This window comes from Neodiprion lecontei, chromosome 3 (genome assembly GCF_021901455.1).
Source record: "Neodiprion lecontei isolate iyNeoLeco1 chromosome 3, iyNeoLeco1.1, whole genome shotgun sequence".
Taxonomy (NCBI): Eukaryota; Metazoa; Arthropoda; class Insecta; order Hymenoptera; family Diprionidae; genus Neodiprion; species Neodiprion lecontei.
In genome coordinates, this window is record NC_060262.1 from 6,661,083 (window position 1) to 6,677,333 (window position 16,251).

General features: G+C 40.7%; 1 protein-coding gene across 2 annotated transcripts in view; it reads left to right on the forward strand.

Annotated features, from left to right (window-relative positions):
• The window catches only part of LOC107227406, a 106,810-nt gene that overhangs the window by 17,029 nt on the left and 73,530 nt on the right, over positions 1-16,251 (forward strand). Inside the window, exon 1 of one of the 2 annotated variants that reach the window (XM_046734512.1) lies at positions 14,429-14,481. The exons of the other annotated variant lie outside the window; for it this stretch is intronic. The gene's annotated coding sequence lies outside the window, so the exon portion shown is untranslated. Of the gene's footprint in view, positions 1-14,428; positions 14,482-16,251 lie in introns of those variants that run through there. 2 annotated transcript variants of the gene reach the window in all.

The following is a 16,251-nucleotide window of genomic DNA, read 5'->3' on the forward strand; positions in this document are numbered from 1 at the left end:
ACTGAAACACAGTTGCAACTGTTATTTTCGATGCCGAGTAAAAAGGAAAAGGCTGTAGGGTACGTCTTCGAATTATCTTGCCTTTTTGGGGTGCAAATTTCCATGTTTTGAGAATCGTTTCCAAGATTCAACTTGGAAAATTTGAACAGAGCTTGGCATGCCGGATTCTGAGTCGCGATCGCGATGTTTGAAGAAAAGCTCAAATGCTGTGTAAAATGCCCAAAAAATTGCTCTCTAGAAATGTTTATGGATTGAAAACCGCTGTCAGCTGTTCGAAATGGTAATACATAAACAACAAACAGGATTTTGATCTTGATTCGAATATATTGACACGTGAATGGGATGAATTTTTAACTCATGCCGCCTGCTGCGAGTTTCATATCCTGTTTTGTATTTCCTTAAGAAATATGAAAAGGCGTAGATATAGGATCGAATTGTATGAACAAGGAAGAAGGAAATGTTGGTCAGGATAAATGTGGGCAAAGAACGTTGCATGGACTGTTGGATGTAATTTTAGATGGCAAATTATTCCGCTCTCTGTACAATTTATCAATTAACGCTCATCGCAGAATGTTAAGCGAGCGAGGAACTTGGGGAAAATCGTTGACACAATATGTGTCCTTACCATACCGGTTCCAGAAAGGGAAATGTCTTGAAAAAAGGGTAGGGGAATCCGTATATAATTATTTCCTTTAAAACAAGCTGTAAGATATTTCAGTCAACTAAAACTTGCTCAACTTTACACAAGAACAACATTCCGCGTTGCGTTAAATTTTATCGAGATAAAAGTCGTCCGATTTTCGAAGTGGAAATTTTTTTTTCGGTGCATGAAATCAACGCAAGAACTTCTGACCCAGATAAATTTTGGTTACGATTTATGTGATTCCTTCGAGTCGATGTGTTGAAGTAATTCGCTAATTTGGTCCGTTATACTGAAACGTAACAAGATTTCACAAATTTTCACCTCTGTTACGCATCCTCACAATTAGAATAGATAACAATGTATAAAAGACATAATGTAAAGCATCGAATTATCGCGTTATACGCGAAGTTATCGCGAGGCTCGTTAGCGAGCACGTGATGGTCATTGACCACTGCACAGGTTAAAGCCGAGAGCAGAGATCGAGGAATTTCGAAGAAGCAATGCGTGTTCGGGTTATAATTGTAGGAAATTTATAACACCGTAATAACGATCTTGGTTATCAATTTAAAAGCAATCAACAAAGTGATTGGTCAGAGATCGTTGCGGTTTCGTTTTCCATTAGCTGCTCGTACCTATCTGCGTTTGTAAATAGCGGCGATAGATTCTCACGAGTTTCTTTTCCCCCCCGCTATCGCCTAATTTCTAGGATCCCAGAATTCATTGACCATCGTTTTTGAGATTATTCAATCGTCCGAGAAATTACGTTCGATTCGGATCAATTAGTTATACGCAATTCAAACTGTCTGACAGGATTAATGTATTTGACTCTTCTTATTTACTATTCGGACCTAAAATATTTCATTGCCATTAAAACCGTAACAGAAATAAAAAAAATCCAACATAAAATCTTTTGGTTAGATATCGGAGCGTACTAAGTTCGATTTTTTCCTTTTTTCTCAATTTGTTAATCCGAGACTCCCTTTCCGACATACGAGGACATAATTCGATGTAACATTTCCGCTGCACACGATGGTCAACTCATTTTTAATCCATCGATAGCAATTTTTGAGGGAAACTCAAAAAAAAAAACCTTTAATTTCGTTGTTTAGATATTATTTCCTGAGGATCAAAAACCCCTTTACACAAAAATCTAACCATATCCCGAATATTTTTAACGCACACCCATTGTGACTAGACTATCAAACCTGAGCTGTGACGTGTAAACGAAAAGTTGGGGATGTTTAGGGCCCGGTAAAAGATCCGGCGATTTTGTGTACATGCGTATACCGGGAGAATCTCTTGAAAGTTGAAAGTCAACCGCGCATGCGCGAGTTTTACCGGCTGTTCGTGCAGGCCGGCCACCCTGAGTTTGCAGCTGTCAAACTGTTTCTGGCGGCGATGTAGTTGATACGAATTTTTGAGGTTAGAATCTTAAATAATTGAGGTAGTGACTCGGAAACGTTTCGGAAGCATTTGTTATCGGGTCGGAAAGTTGACTCTTCAAATAACGGTCGGAATTTGATGCTTATGCTCTTTGAAAATTCAAACGTACACATTTTGCGTACGTTGGCGCGCCTGCGTCGCAGACAAACCATATCGCTGCGGGAAGATTTCGCCGACCAATGAGATTGATTTATTTGGCGCATGCGCGGTTGATTTTCAAGTTTCAAAAGATTGTCCCGGTACGCTTAAGGCATGAAATGCGAAGAGACGAGTCATGGTCGGCCAGGTCGGCGGGCGCCTATCGCGTAGCCTGCAGACGACCACCTACACAACGCACAAAAGGCCCATTACCATTCCGCTATAAGTCACAACGCGTCTCGGCCCGAAGCTATGTGCGTTCGGGTATTATCGACTCATTTCATTCACACTCTCCATAATTTAACATGGCGCAAAGAATAATGGCAAAATCGGCAGAGCGTCCCCCGGGCGTACTTTCGAAACAGACTATCCTTCATCCCTTTCCCCAAAATTTTATCCCCCACAATTTCGCTTCATCATCATCTGCGATACTCTTAAGGTTACTCTGTACTAATCCTGACGTCGTTTTCAGTATTGGCGTGGGCTTTTTGAATGGAACTTTTGATCGCTTTGAACTTTACGAATGATTTTCTGCAGAAGCGGGAAGGCGAGGGAGAAATAACTCGATATTTGAGTGAGACGATAATTTTTTGAGTCGAGTTAATTTGAATCAAATTTTTTACTTGAGATAAATTTTTTTATTTCAACTCGATTCGTTTCATAATTCATGAATTGCAATTTTTTTTATCGATACATCTCCAATTCATTCTAATTCAAGCAGGTTTCGAAAAATTTCTACTCCTTTTGTATTTCCTGAAAATTCGAATCGATGTTTTTTAATTCGATATCATTTTTTTATTTCTCCGTAATCAGATAATTCTGGTAGGAATCCAAACTGATTCAAATCAACGTTATTTCTCGGTTAATTTTCATCGTTTCAGGTGGATTATAATGATTTCACAAACCTACTGGCGACGGGAAAGATGGAAAAAGAAATGATCGTGAAAAATTAGCCAAGTTTCGTGAGATCTTGTAAAATGCGTATCTAAACACTTTAATTATAACTTGCCCACGACGATTGGAAACGAAGGGATCTTCATAGTCACTTCAATTTGAACAGAAAAATGACTTCATTTATCTGGTTTTCAACAAATACCGATCAAAGTTAGTAATTTACAAACTGTGACTCACATGAAACAAAATTCCAATGGCAAAGTCAATTCGAATACCGAAGTAGACAGTTTCACGCGTATAACATTAGATTATTGACCCTGGCTTTTGACCAAACTAAACCAGTTGAATATTCAATTCAAAGAAACGGCGCAAATCTTGAACCACAACTGGAAAGGAAATTTCCTAGTCTGCGATATCCACGTCCAAGATCATTATAACAATACTGAAAAGTGGCAAAATTTACCGGACTAATTGACCTCCGGAGGGCAAAGCGTCACTGACGATTAAGCCATGCACCGGGGCTTTTTTTTTTATGAACTCTGAATTTCGGTCAGTTTGTTACTTCGCCTTCCGCCTCAACAGATCCATTATATGACCGTCCATATAACCCCTTGAAACGTGCCACATTCTTTTCGCTCTGTTGGAACGCCGTGACGGGTGTTCTTCCCTTCCAAGTTTATCAACCCTGAAATCATAGTTTGAGAAGAAAAAAAGAAAAAAAAAACACATCATCGACTTAGCTAAACACGAAAAGTGTCGATCCGATCATTTTATGTACTTGTTTATAGCGCATGTTCATAGCGCATAAGGACGGTCGCATATTTTCTCTCTCTACCTATCTAACAATCCATTAAATTACGTAATCAGGGCGTATACAGATCGCCGTAATTACAGGTGATTCATTTATAGGTAACTCGACCGCTGACCGATGAAAAAGCAGTCTCCATATCGAATTATGGCCCCGAATCAAGCATGCAAGCTGGTCGAATTATCATACCGGAAGCGACGCGAGCCCACGCGGCTAAATATTCCGAATCTATTTACTTATTGTTTTTTTTTTTTTTTTTTTTTTGTTCTTCTGATTTTTCTTTTCTTTTTTTCCGTTCGTCGTCCGGTTCCTATAGATCGAGTACGTTCCCCCAAATGTTCCGCGACTGCAGGCAGGTTCGTGTGACCGGGAGCCGACGATAAATCGACCTGTCGCGCCCCCTTCTGGGATCCAATCAGTACAGTAACTCGTCTGTTTCATGTGCCTCGGAATGGGACCACAAATTTATAACTCGTGACGGCGACGGTCACTACAGAACGATATCACGTTTCAATTTTGTGTTAAACACCCGCGTCTGAATTGCCAGAGGCCGGCGAACCATGTCGGAGAAATTCCACCAACTCGGCATCACGCTGCGTATAAACTACATAAGCGCTTTGCTATACCGGTAACCGAATTTTCACATGCATCCAGAGTTGTTTCAAACATTTTCTGTGTTTTTCTTTCGTTCCCTTGTTTCTCCAAGATGCTCATGAAAGAAGCGTTTCTTTTAGGTGTTCGTACAATTTTTTTTATATAAATTACTACGCGTGTCACGTTTTTTTTTAATTTTTTTTTCACAACTGGTGAAGTATGCATTTTAATCAAGAACGTCGGGAAAGAATTTTTGTAGAATAGTATATCGAATCAAATTTAATCCACCCGTCTGTGAGTAAGAAATCGTGTCTGGTACAAAAAATATTTGAGATCCGTGCTAATTTCTACTCGAAAAATCCACTTCTCAGCAACATCGTAGACGTTTTACGTGGCGTTATTTTGCAGTTCTTTCAGTACTGGATATGTATCGTTTGTTCAGTTTCGTTAAGAATTAGCTCATTTTACATCGTGAATTATTTCTTTACCACATTTTCCAAGATGGGCTGTTTTTTGGAGCTAATGGATTAATTAAAAAAATACGGTATGAGGGAAAATATCGTTGAGAGCCATATAAATGATGTAAAATTAAGATTTATAGATACTTATTGCGAATACGTTATTTTTATTTGGTTGTTAGTTAAAAAAAAGTTGTAGATTGAGAGTTCTATACAATTTCGTTGACAATCACGTGTTTCAGTTAAAAATTTATGGATTTAATGAAGCTGAAACTAGCAGGCAAACGTGTTAAACTTTTTCGTAATAGAAAAATGCTGTTCAGTCTTGTGCTCGAAATTCTATGAAAGTATTGGGGGCTCAAGGTATTTCACAAAATTTTCATTTTCAGACTCAACTACCTTATTCAAATGAACATTAGAACGTTTGGCTGCTAATTATTGCTGCTAGTTTCAGCTTACTTGGATGTAAAACTTCTTCCGTATTCGAAAAAAAAAGTGTTTTATAAAATTTGTTCCAAATTTATCTACCAAGTCATGAGTTCTCTCAGCAAACATCGGTGATTCTTGGCGCCCTTTTGTCGTTCGCTTTACATTTCGATAACACCGCGTTTAGAAGTAAGACTAGAAGCCGCGAGTCCAGTGAAGTGCAAGATGCAGTAGTGCCGGAAAAATCTGATTTCACGGAGGCTGCTGGTCAAGACGTCAGACCAGGGCTGATTTACTTTGACAAATCGTCGGCCCTTGCTTATAGACCAAAACCCCTGAGCTCTAGGACCACAGGGAGCGTAGGCCCCACGGGCCGGTTATTAGTGAGTCCCCGCCCCTTGGATTTCGACTATAGCAGCCGCCGAAGTAAGAAATGTCTATCCTCCTTCATTCATACCTTCCTCCGTCCGTTGACACTCTCTTCGCTCTTTGAAAAAATCAGTCCAATTGGTAATAAAACGAGAAGAACAAGTTTTCTCATTTACGAGGATGAAGTCAGTAACGATTGTCTGAGATTTGGTAAATCATGATGATAATCAAAACGTACTCATATATTTTGGATAGTCAACTCCTTTAAGTTCATTCAGAAATTGGACAATAATGATTTTTTCCCGCGACGTTTCGTTACGCTTAACGTTACTAACTTTAGCCTCGTTCTCATTTGCCTTCCAATTTCAGGTCTCTATATTTTCGCGAGTTGACTGATTATTTTGAATTACGGTGCAGATTCCAGATAATTTCGATGAGTCAGAGATAGCGATGCTCGATTCAACGACTCGTTTGTAGATGTCCATTTTCGTGCGTTATATTTACTGAAATTTTTACTTCAGCGTAGCTCTGAAGTACAATCAGTTTCTACAAGTTTGAAAATGAGTAACTAAAGATAATGTCAAAAAGTGTAAAAAGGGTCGAAAGGGTTCATTTGCATACATACGAGGCACCGTATATGAATACTTCCAATTCAATTACATTGCTTTCGAATGATTTCTATTGATTGCTTGAAATTGGAGTGCAATCTTTGATGATTTTTAGTCCAACAATGAAATTTCAACGATTGAGACTATTTGTCGTTCACCGCAAGACTTAACATCGATTTTCCTGAATTCCAACGCCTGTAGTGTGATTTCCTGATGTTCGTCCTGATCTCCAATGACTTCAGCAGTCATATTCATCGATTCCTGGTCATTAACAGTCTGGTTTCCTCCTAGTTTTCAAAAAGGAATTCTTACCCACAGCCGAAACACAACGCAACCGATGCTCGAATCCTTCGATGAAAGAAATTCGCTTCTAAATCCGGTCAGCAAAATACTCGCGATTCCGGCAACGAATTTCTACCGCTCCAAGATCCCGTTAGCAGGCTTCCGTCTTCCACAAGACGTGGCTCAGGTTAGGCGGTGGTGAGAAACGCGCGATTTTCGTCGGTCGATTCGCAAAGTGGGATACTCGGTCAGTCGGTTGGCCGACCGAAAATCGGGGATGAGCAGTGGACCTCGACCAGCGCAAGGGTGCAGTGACCAGTGTAAATAAGCAGGCTTGGTTCTCGGGGCCGAGCCCGAAACCCGACGGTCCGAACCCTCCCACCAGGTCCCCTGACAGCGAACAAGAGCCACGGGCGCACCGCGGGATGCTTCCGAATTTCAGTATCCCGAACTTTCGTGGGAGTATATTTGTTGCCTCCTGGATACCGAGACTGACGGATACACAAAGTCTTCTGCGGCGGAGTCGCGTGTCATTCGGCGATCGGCGGCTCGGCTCGCGTCTTACGCTCTTTCGGATCATTCCTCGTCGCGTTTTCTCGTCAATTTATTCCGCGTCAGACGGTGTGCGAAAGGGAATTTAGAATATTATTACAGCGCGTCTGTATTTGGTCGAAAAGTTGTTTCACGCGCAGCGTTTCCGACGAATATATTACAAACTGTATCGTGATGTAGGCATCGAGTGATAACGTACAGTGCGATTTTTTTTTTTTTCTCCTTAATCTTCCTCTGGTGATAGTGTGAAAATAATTTCGGAGTTACACTCGTTTTCAGAAGACAGAAGATACTGCGATTTCTGATTGCGGTCTGGCGTGCCCTGAACCCTTGATAACTGGTAACTGTGATTTTATCGTTACTATTTACAATTTGTATGGGGTCTGGGAAACTTTATATAATCGTTAACGTGTATTCAAGAAAATTGTTACTTCACCGGTGATATTCATTATTTTTCTTTATTTTGGTCATGTTTCTGTGGCTCTGACCATGATTTCAACGAAGTGATTGTAACTTTTGTATCGAACTTATTTTGTATCGATAAGTGCCGGTAGTGTTCAGCATTGTTGAAATAAGTCAAAATCATCAATGACTGTTCAACTTCAAGAAGTTTAGTTTTGTTTCTCCGCAAAGATTTTCATTTCCATCGTCAAAGGAATTTCGAATGTCGGAAAAACAAAAAGTAGTTTCTATCCACTAGTTTTGATAATATATGTGAATCGAGTTATTGTTGGAATTCAACAGTTTTTGGACAGTTCGGTTGGATAAGCAAGTGCGAACCTAATACCTGTTGATCTATTTTTGAAGTTTAACTTAACTTACAATTATAAACAAGTGTTTTTCTAGAGTTTTTTTTTTTTTTTTATTTCACCGAATCGTGTTATATTTTTTTTACGAATCAATTATAAACTACCATTTTATCCCCTACTCGACCGGTTAATTTTTCTCGTGAAAAATATTTATCATCGTTTCAAATCTCGTAATCGTTGATCATTTTCGTTTTCAACTTCGAATGAAACGAACACGATGCCCCACAGTTGATATTCAGTTAATATTTTCTTCTCCATCCATCTCTCTTCGATATCTTGGCTCGTATTTATCGCCTCAGAAACGGCGCGTGATAAATGGAAGGTTAACGACTGCCAAATCTGAATAGGGCATCCAACACCAGCATCGTCCACTTGATCCCTGATCAATTCAAACGCTTGGGCCTTTGAATATCCCGCGTAGTTTTTTTGTCTCGCGAGTTTATGTTATTATACCGCCGGGGAATGAGCCCGGAGCTAGTGAGCGTATAACGAGATCAGATACGCGAAAATCTATGGTTGAATTTGCGAAATGAAATCTGTGAAAGTATAATGGAGCAGGTCGTCTAAATTTGAAGCCTGAATGGCGCGATGAGAATCTCTGAAAGTTCTTTAACGTGGTTTTCGAGACGTCGACGAGACCCTTTGAAACATGGGTCGAGCCTTGTTCCCAGCTTTCTCGCTGAGCTTTTATCAGTCTTGTTAAGATCTTGTTTCAAGCCTCCGGAGATGCCGCCTCGAATTAACGTCTCATTTCCAACTGCGGGATGCCAACCGAAATAATATGTACGAATGGCTTCAAGCGATGAAGCGTTCATTCGTAATTTATTCACGATGATCGCGAAACTCGAAGTCTTTTTCTTCTCTTTTCTTTCTTACCTTTTTCAACTCGGCCACAGTTTCTGTGGCCATTTCAGCGAATGAAGACTCGCCGTTTTTTTTTTTTTTTTCACACTCTTTACCGCTAATTGATCGTCAGCGATTCATTGGCACGATTTGATTTTCTGGACAATGTTGCGGCTTCACGTAGTTTTTTTTTTTTTTTTCAATCGAAAGTCAAATATCTTGGCTCAATTACGAGCTGTCAGAATTTCCTCCATTCTTTGTGTGACAATTTTTTTTCACAAAAATTGACAAACGAACAATATGATAGTTGAAATTGAATTTTCTACAAAATAGATCCTTTACTATAAATTAGATCGAGCTCAGATCGGCCCATTTTCCAGCGTGCACGTAGCGAAAACGATTAGCTTAAGCAGCTTTTTAAGCTCCACGCATCGCGCTCAAGTATCCATAATTACAATAATACCCGTGATAATTTAGAATTTATAGAGCTCCGAGATATCGAGGATATTTCAAATGAATTAATGATACTGTTTTATTTTACCAACTTTGTTATTACTTTATTATTGAAATGCGATTACTGAGCTTTACTTCCTTTGTAATAATGCTGCGAGAAATCAATTTTCACAATTACGCGATTTGAGATTTTGGTGATAATCGTCACGGGAAAACGAATGAATTTTAGTTTCCGTAGTTTCTATTTTATGACCAACGATTTCGATAATTTTGAAAAACTCTTACAACATTTACAATTTTCACGAATGACATAATAAAACAGGTGCAATTAAACGACAAAGTTATTCTAGAACACGAAGGTTTTGTTTAAAACTTGTTCTACAAAATTGTAACGATTGTAATGATTTTTAAATTTCCTCCTTCATTCCAAGGAATCAAAAATTTGTACAGACATAAATCAGCGAGAAAAAAATATCGAGAGAGCAAATCGTTGTGGTTGAAAAAAAAACAGTGTAGGAGTATTTTCGGTCCATACAAATTGTAATTTTAGAAACGATACAAAGTGTACTTTTCTCGCGTATTATGGAGGGAACCGAAGGAGGGGCGAATTGCAGAGGGCGAAAAAAGCGGCCTCTCACCTTATACACGATGCTGTTTGCGAAAGTATCAAATTCGGAATTACCGGTATCCATAAGCTCCCTGCCGACTAAACATATAGCGTTGTTTACGATTTTGCCAAGGCAGTGAGGCACGTTTATATGCCACAACAGTTACCGCTGCTGCGGGCCATGTGCGTCGGCTCAATTTGCCAACAGGCGAACCTTCTTAAATCACTTCAAACGTCACGGAGCTGCACAGCCCTCATCTCTCGCATCCGTAAAACCTCCGACCGCAAACCGCTGAATGTATCCGGTTATCTTGACACCCGCGTCGCGTTTGACCGAGAAAAACGCCTATGCCTGTGGCTAACATAATGTTACATTAATAGTCCGTGACTATTCTCATTTGTCGTTATACCATTACCGGAAAAAATTGAAGGTTGGCAATACCGGAATGTTTCTCACCACGTGGCTTCGAGGACGAGAAAATTCGTCGCTTACTACTGTTCGCAGGGTAGCCACATATCTGGAAACACTGACAATTTTAGGGTATTTGAAAGCGAGCGTGCATAACCTGGAATTGTCGGGGGATTTTTAATTTCGCGATGGAAAAAACTAAAAATATCAGTTTTGTATCATGGAAATCAGAAGTGATCTTTTGAGGTAACAAGCTTACTTTTTCCCGTCGAGAAATCAAATTGGCTTGAACTAATTTTTTTTTTTTTTGTACATTATATTTTTCTTCAATTCGAATTTAATGTGAACCGAATATAGAGTTGATAAGCTGAACGATTTAGGTTTTGGTAACTTATTGGAACTGGGAAAATGTCGGAGAAAACCTAGAAATGTCATGGAATTTTTTTTCCAAAAATTTATGGCCACCCTGTATTCGGAAATAGAAGAAGATTGAACACGAGGACAGACCGCACAGGAAGAACGGTCATTTTCGGCGAAAGGGTCGATTTCCGCGAAAATCTATTTTCTCAATACCGTTTTTCGACTCGGTTTTGAAAACTCTTCGTCACGTTATGCGAATTCTGATTCTTTAGACGGAGTATTGACAGTTGGTGAGAAAATTTACTGTTCTTTGTTATTTATTTTCTTTCAATTTGTTGCTGCAAACTGTCGGTGGTAAATGATATATTTTTGAAACAGTCGATCCTAGATTTTTAGTCTATAATTGCTGTGATACATCGATCTCTTACCATTTTTAAAATTTCGAGTCCGAAGACGAAGTGAAAGTAACATTTCTGAGACGAGGTCGAAATTCGTACGGGTGATAAACATTAGTATCAAAAGTTAGTCCTACTGCAGGGATATTGATCGTGGTAGAAAATCAGAGGCATATAAGTAGTCGGATAAGATCAACGTCCGAATGTCATTCGTAGGGAATTTTACAGCCGCAATATCGAGAATCATAATTCACTGGTTCAAGGGTTACGGTAGTTGAACATAGGATAATCGTAGAGTTTAAGTCGCGGCCGTTCCCCCGTTGCATGATTTATTAACGACCGGATTCTACGGCTGCGGTACGTGTATTATAACATATACGTATATACGGTATATCCTTACAGCCTTACTGTGTGATACCTGCTGCAGCGAACGCTGTAATTTCAAAGAGAACGCGGCTCGCTGTAAACCGCAAGCCTTTGCAAAAAGCATCGTTGATGCGTTACGACGATGAAAAAAAAATAAAAAAATTATGAATTACGAAATACGGATCTCAAAGCTGAGAAGTTAGTTTCTCATTGTCGGACTTTTCCTTATTCAAAATTACATCATCACGTTTTTAACATTTAATATATTCACAGATAGATCACTTTTTTCTCTGCTTTTCTCATTGTACCGTTTCCTTGTACGAGAAAGAAGACTATTGTACAGTGAACCAGTGGTCAGGAACGAGCAATTATCGAAATGTTATAATTATCTTTTGAAAAAATTGGAATTATCGTATCGGTTTCAGTTAATTACATCAAGCATTGCATTCGGCGATGACGTACCGCTAATGAAATTCGCTGTACGTTTTGTACTTGGACGTAACGTGATAAATATAATACCGCGTGTCACTATCAACACCAGACGTGCCTCACACGGTGAAATTTGTGCGTATAGATACGCGACGCAGACTATCGTAGGAGGAATTAGTTTGACGAAAGATTGCATTGGCTCCATAATAATTGACGGTTGGTTTCGACGTCTTGGAATTGACATTCGGCGAAAGACATGGATTCACCGACGTCGACGTCTCAACTTGCGTCGCAAGCGTGTGAGACGTTATCTTCTTCCAGTCATTCGTTATACGTCGAGGGTTTAATCTTGTGATCAAATCCTGATCTACATTTTACAGCTCGCCGTCTTCTCTGTATAACACGGGAAAAAACCTGTTCCTCAGAAAAATTCTCGGTTTGATGATTCGTCAGCCATAGAAAGCTGAGATAAAAGTGGCGGCGGCGGGTAAAGTGCGAAAGAGAAATGCTTCGGCGGGTGTAGAAGAAGTCGTAAAACCGAAGGGTCAAAGTAATCTAATCCTACCGTAGTTGAGGATTTTCAGGACTTTAGTATTTTTCGAATCTTGTTCCTTCGTGAGTTATTGCTCTGGCTCATCGATTACTAATTGAACGAATCAATTGTTCCGGTACTATCGAGGAGACGAGACGAGATGAAAGAGGAGAAGAGGATCGCTGTACGCAGACGCCCCGCCGCATCGGGCCAACCTCTTACGTTGGTAAATGATATGTCAGTCTTGTGTTTACGGGTTTCCGCTAGATAAACAGAGACGGGTAACCGCCATCCTTCACTCGCCCCCTTCCCCATCCCCCCCCCCCCCCATTCCCCCGCCAACCCGCGAGCCTAGATAGAGTCGGCACATATCCGATGTTTACTTATCTCGAAGACAGGGTGTAATTTAGCTCCCCTCAACCTGAAAATAAATAATCCCCACCCCCTCGCCCCTGAGTCTCTCACGTGACAGTCCGCTGCACGCTTCACGAGACTTATCCCTCGCTTTTCGGCTATACCGGTCGTGATCTTATCAAAATCCGAGCATGAGAAGACTCCGCTCATTTTAGGATCATGAATGGGCTGGACTGTCTGAATCGAAAGTTGGGACAAGAGCAAAAATCGTTTCAAAAGTTGCCAAGAAGGCTGTTTTGCATCAATGTCGATAGTGAAGGCGAATGAAAGAATACGTAGGTGTTATGAAATTCAAATGAATCTGAGCAAGTTCAAATTACCCAAGGTATTGGGGTATGAACATTATGAGAAAAGGGTTTCATAATTCAAACGTTCGAGATGATTGATCTTTGGTAATTTTGTAATGGTTGACTTATTTTGTCAACCATGATCGCATTGTAACCGTGATACCAGACTTCTTGGCTGGTTTTAAAGGTATAATTTACTCAGCCAGAAAATGAGGCCAAAAACATAAAAATCGGATGAAAAACACCAGAGTTTAATCATTTCGAACGTACAAAAAATATATAAAACCTTTTATCGAGCTGCTGATATTTTAGCTTGTGTTTATCGAACTTGTTAAGATTCATTTCAATCACGTAGGAGATATTATTGTTTCATTCGTGTTGTCGTTCAGTGGGGCGAATAGCGTTATGCTATATATTTCAAACGATTTTTTCTCCCTTTTTAATTTTTTGTTCATCCCTAAATTCGGCCCATCGAGACAGACGCTGATGAACCTTGGCAAGGAATTACTCTCACTGAGGAATCATAAATTTCAGCCGGATGAGCAGAAATAAATCAGTCCCCGAATGTCAACCGCAGTAACATCTGAAGAGACGGACGTGTAAAGCTGTCCTCACTCGCGGATGGATCTCGGTTTGAGGGGATGCGGAGATGGGAGGAAGTTGTGTGAATTGCTATAGACACGTACGTACATGCGTGTGCGTGTCTGTCTGTGTGTGTGCTTTTTCCAAGCGGCTCGGAGCTTTTGGGTACAAACACCTTCGGGGTCGAAGGATCGAATCCTTTCCCGCGGGCTCCGCGAGCTGTGGGACTCGGGCGGTTTCCCAATGTCCTTAGGAGAGGCGAACTCGGCAAACAGCATGCATTAGTACAATTATCGAGTCGGGCTCTCTCCCAAGACGGAAGAGATGCGATGGGGCCCGTGTGGGAACGCCGTCGGTGGCGGGCCGGCGACGCGAGTTCCCGCCCGATGTCCAAGGTTTGTACAATCAGTTATAAGCCTAATGTCCGCCCCCTCCAACGACGCGCGTTTCACCTCTGTGACTGGGACCGTTGTTCTAGCCGAATACCGTCGTGCCCTTCAAGCCGCGCCGACCTACCGAGACGATGGTAGCAGCCCCCATGAAATCGTCGAGGCGGCACGTACGACCTACTCGTCCAACGTGTCAGAGACACCTCAAGTGGAACAGGGGTAGGCGAGGGAACGGTTGGATGGCAAAGGAACCGGTGGCTGCGGGCCGACATCACGGATGGTCAGACTCAGGTGGCCGTTTCGACAAATCCCCTCGGTCCGAATGGTTCGAATTTGCGAATGGTCAATACTGCAGACAGTCATTATTCAGAATGGTCCAGGGCAACGGAAGGTCAATATCACTAATTGGTTATATTGTCCTAATACTATGCCATCGAATTCTACCAGTCCGCATGGTTCGAATTTGCGAATGGTCGATACTCCAGATAGTCATTACTCAGAATGGTTGAAGACAACGGAAGGTTAATATCACTAACTGGTTATATTGTCCTGATACTGTAGCATCAAATACTATACACCAAATCTTGCTGGACCGAATGGTTTGAATTGGCGAATGGTAAATATTATCCAGATAGTCACTATTCGGAATGGTTAAAGGCAACGATAGGTTAATATTTCTTATGGATTGTTCTCCTGATACAGTACCTGATACCAATTGAAATTGATATCCTCATATGGTCCGTATAATTTGTCCGTTGATCGTAACGTGATATGGTCATTGCAGAAGCCCCTGGAATATGTTTCTCCGTATTAACGGTGGCCGTAACTTTTGGCGACCATTCAATTATAAGTTTTTTTTCATCTTTAGCCCCTGATGTTTCACGATTTATTATCTGGCAATGATTAATATACACCCAGTGTAATGGAACACATGCGAAAAAAGAATACGTACGTTCAAGGTAACCTTGAAATGAAGAGTTCACATTCTTCATTATCTAATAACCGTATATTTGAGTCAAATTTTCAACTGCAAATCCGAACGAAAGTTTGTATACGTAAAAGCATTTGTATCTTTGGTGAATGGCTGGTAGAAAATTGTACTGAGTCTCCAGAGCCAACTGCGTATCTAAGCCGGGATATTTGTCCGAAGGTTGTCGAGCCGGCACAAGAACTTAGTCGATCAGCACCAATTGGCATCAATTTAAAGCTTCAGTACTTTTTTCCCGTTTATTTTCTCACTGGCGGTGTATTCCGATTTTTGTTTTGCCGCTGGAGTTTCGACACGATCGATGGTGATGCCAAATTCGAAAATAGAGTAAGAAAACGAAGAGAACATTTGCGTATAAGATGACGTACTTTGTTCCCAATCGTTTAGGTCAAATCCAAACGACTTTTCAAAAGAAAGCACCGCTATTGGCTAGAAAAATTATCATTATTCCCTTTCTTGGAGTTTATAGAAGAAATATGAACTGTCAATAATATTAACAACGGAATCCATTTAGGGAATGAATGAAATTATCAACAACAGTGCCGTGAATCACTGTAGTACTGGTACAATTTCGAAGTCGAGATCATTTCAAGTGCAGTCTGTTATACTTGCTTTACCAATTATCACGGGTATACACTGTACAGTTCGCCTTATATTCACCAAAATGAATAGTGACTGTGTTCCGAATCATACCAAACCTTTCTAACGCAAGTCATCTCGCCACGTTTGGACTCGGCATACACTTATCGTGTCCAGAGAGCTCGGGGATACACAGGTGCTAACGTGAATCAAATTGCACGTGATGCCAGCTGGAGTGGTGCGACGACTCCTCGGCTTGTAGAAGCGCGTTTTCTAATTGGCCGTGGTCTGCGGGTGAAAGGATTCTCTGTTATCACCTGCGGGAGCAACGGCGCCAGTCGGTGCCTACTTCACTCCCCCCGCTTTATGCGCATTCACCAACTTTTCGGTCCCTCCCGTTAGTGCAGAAGCTGTATTGGAGCCTCATAATTGTGCACGTTTCTGAAATATTATGACTGAACTCCAAGAAAAGAGATGAAGAAATGTTACTTGTCAGTTGATAAGTTGATACGAAGATCGTTTGATTGCTTATGATAGACTCGTCTGTATACTAATTCCGTTTTCTGAAAATTTTTCACAATATCATGTGACCTA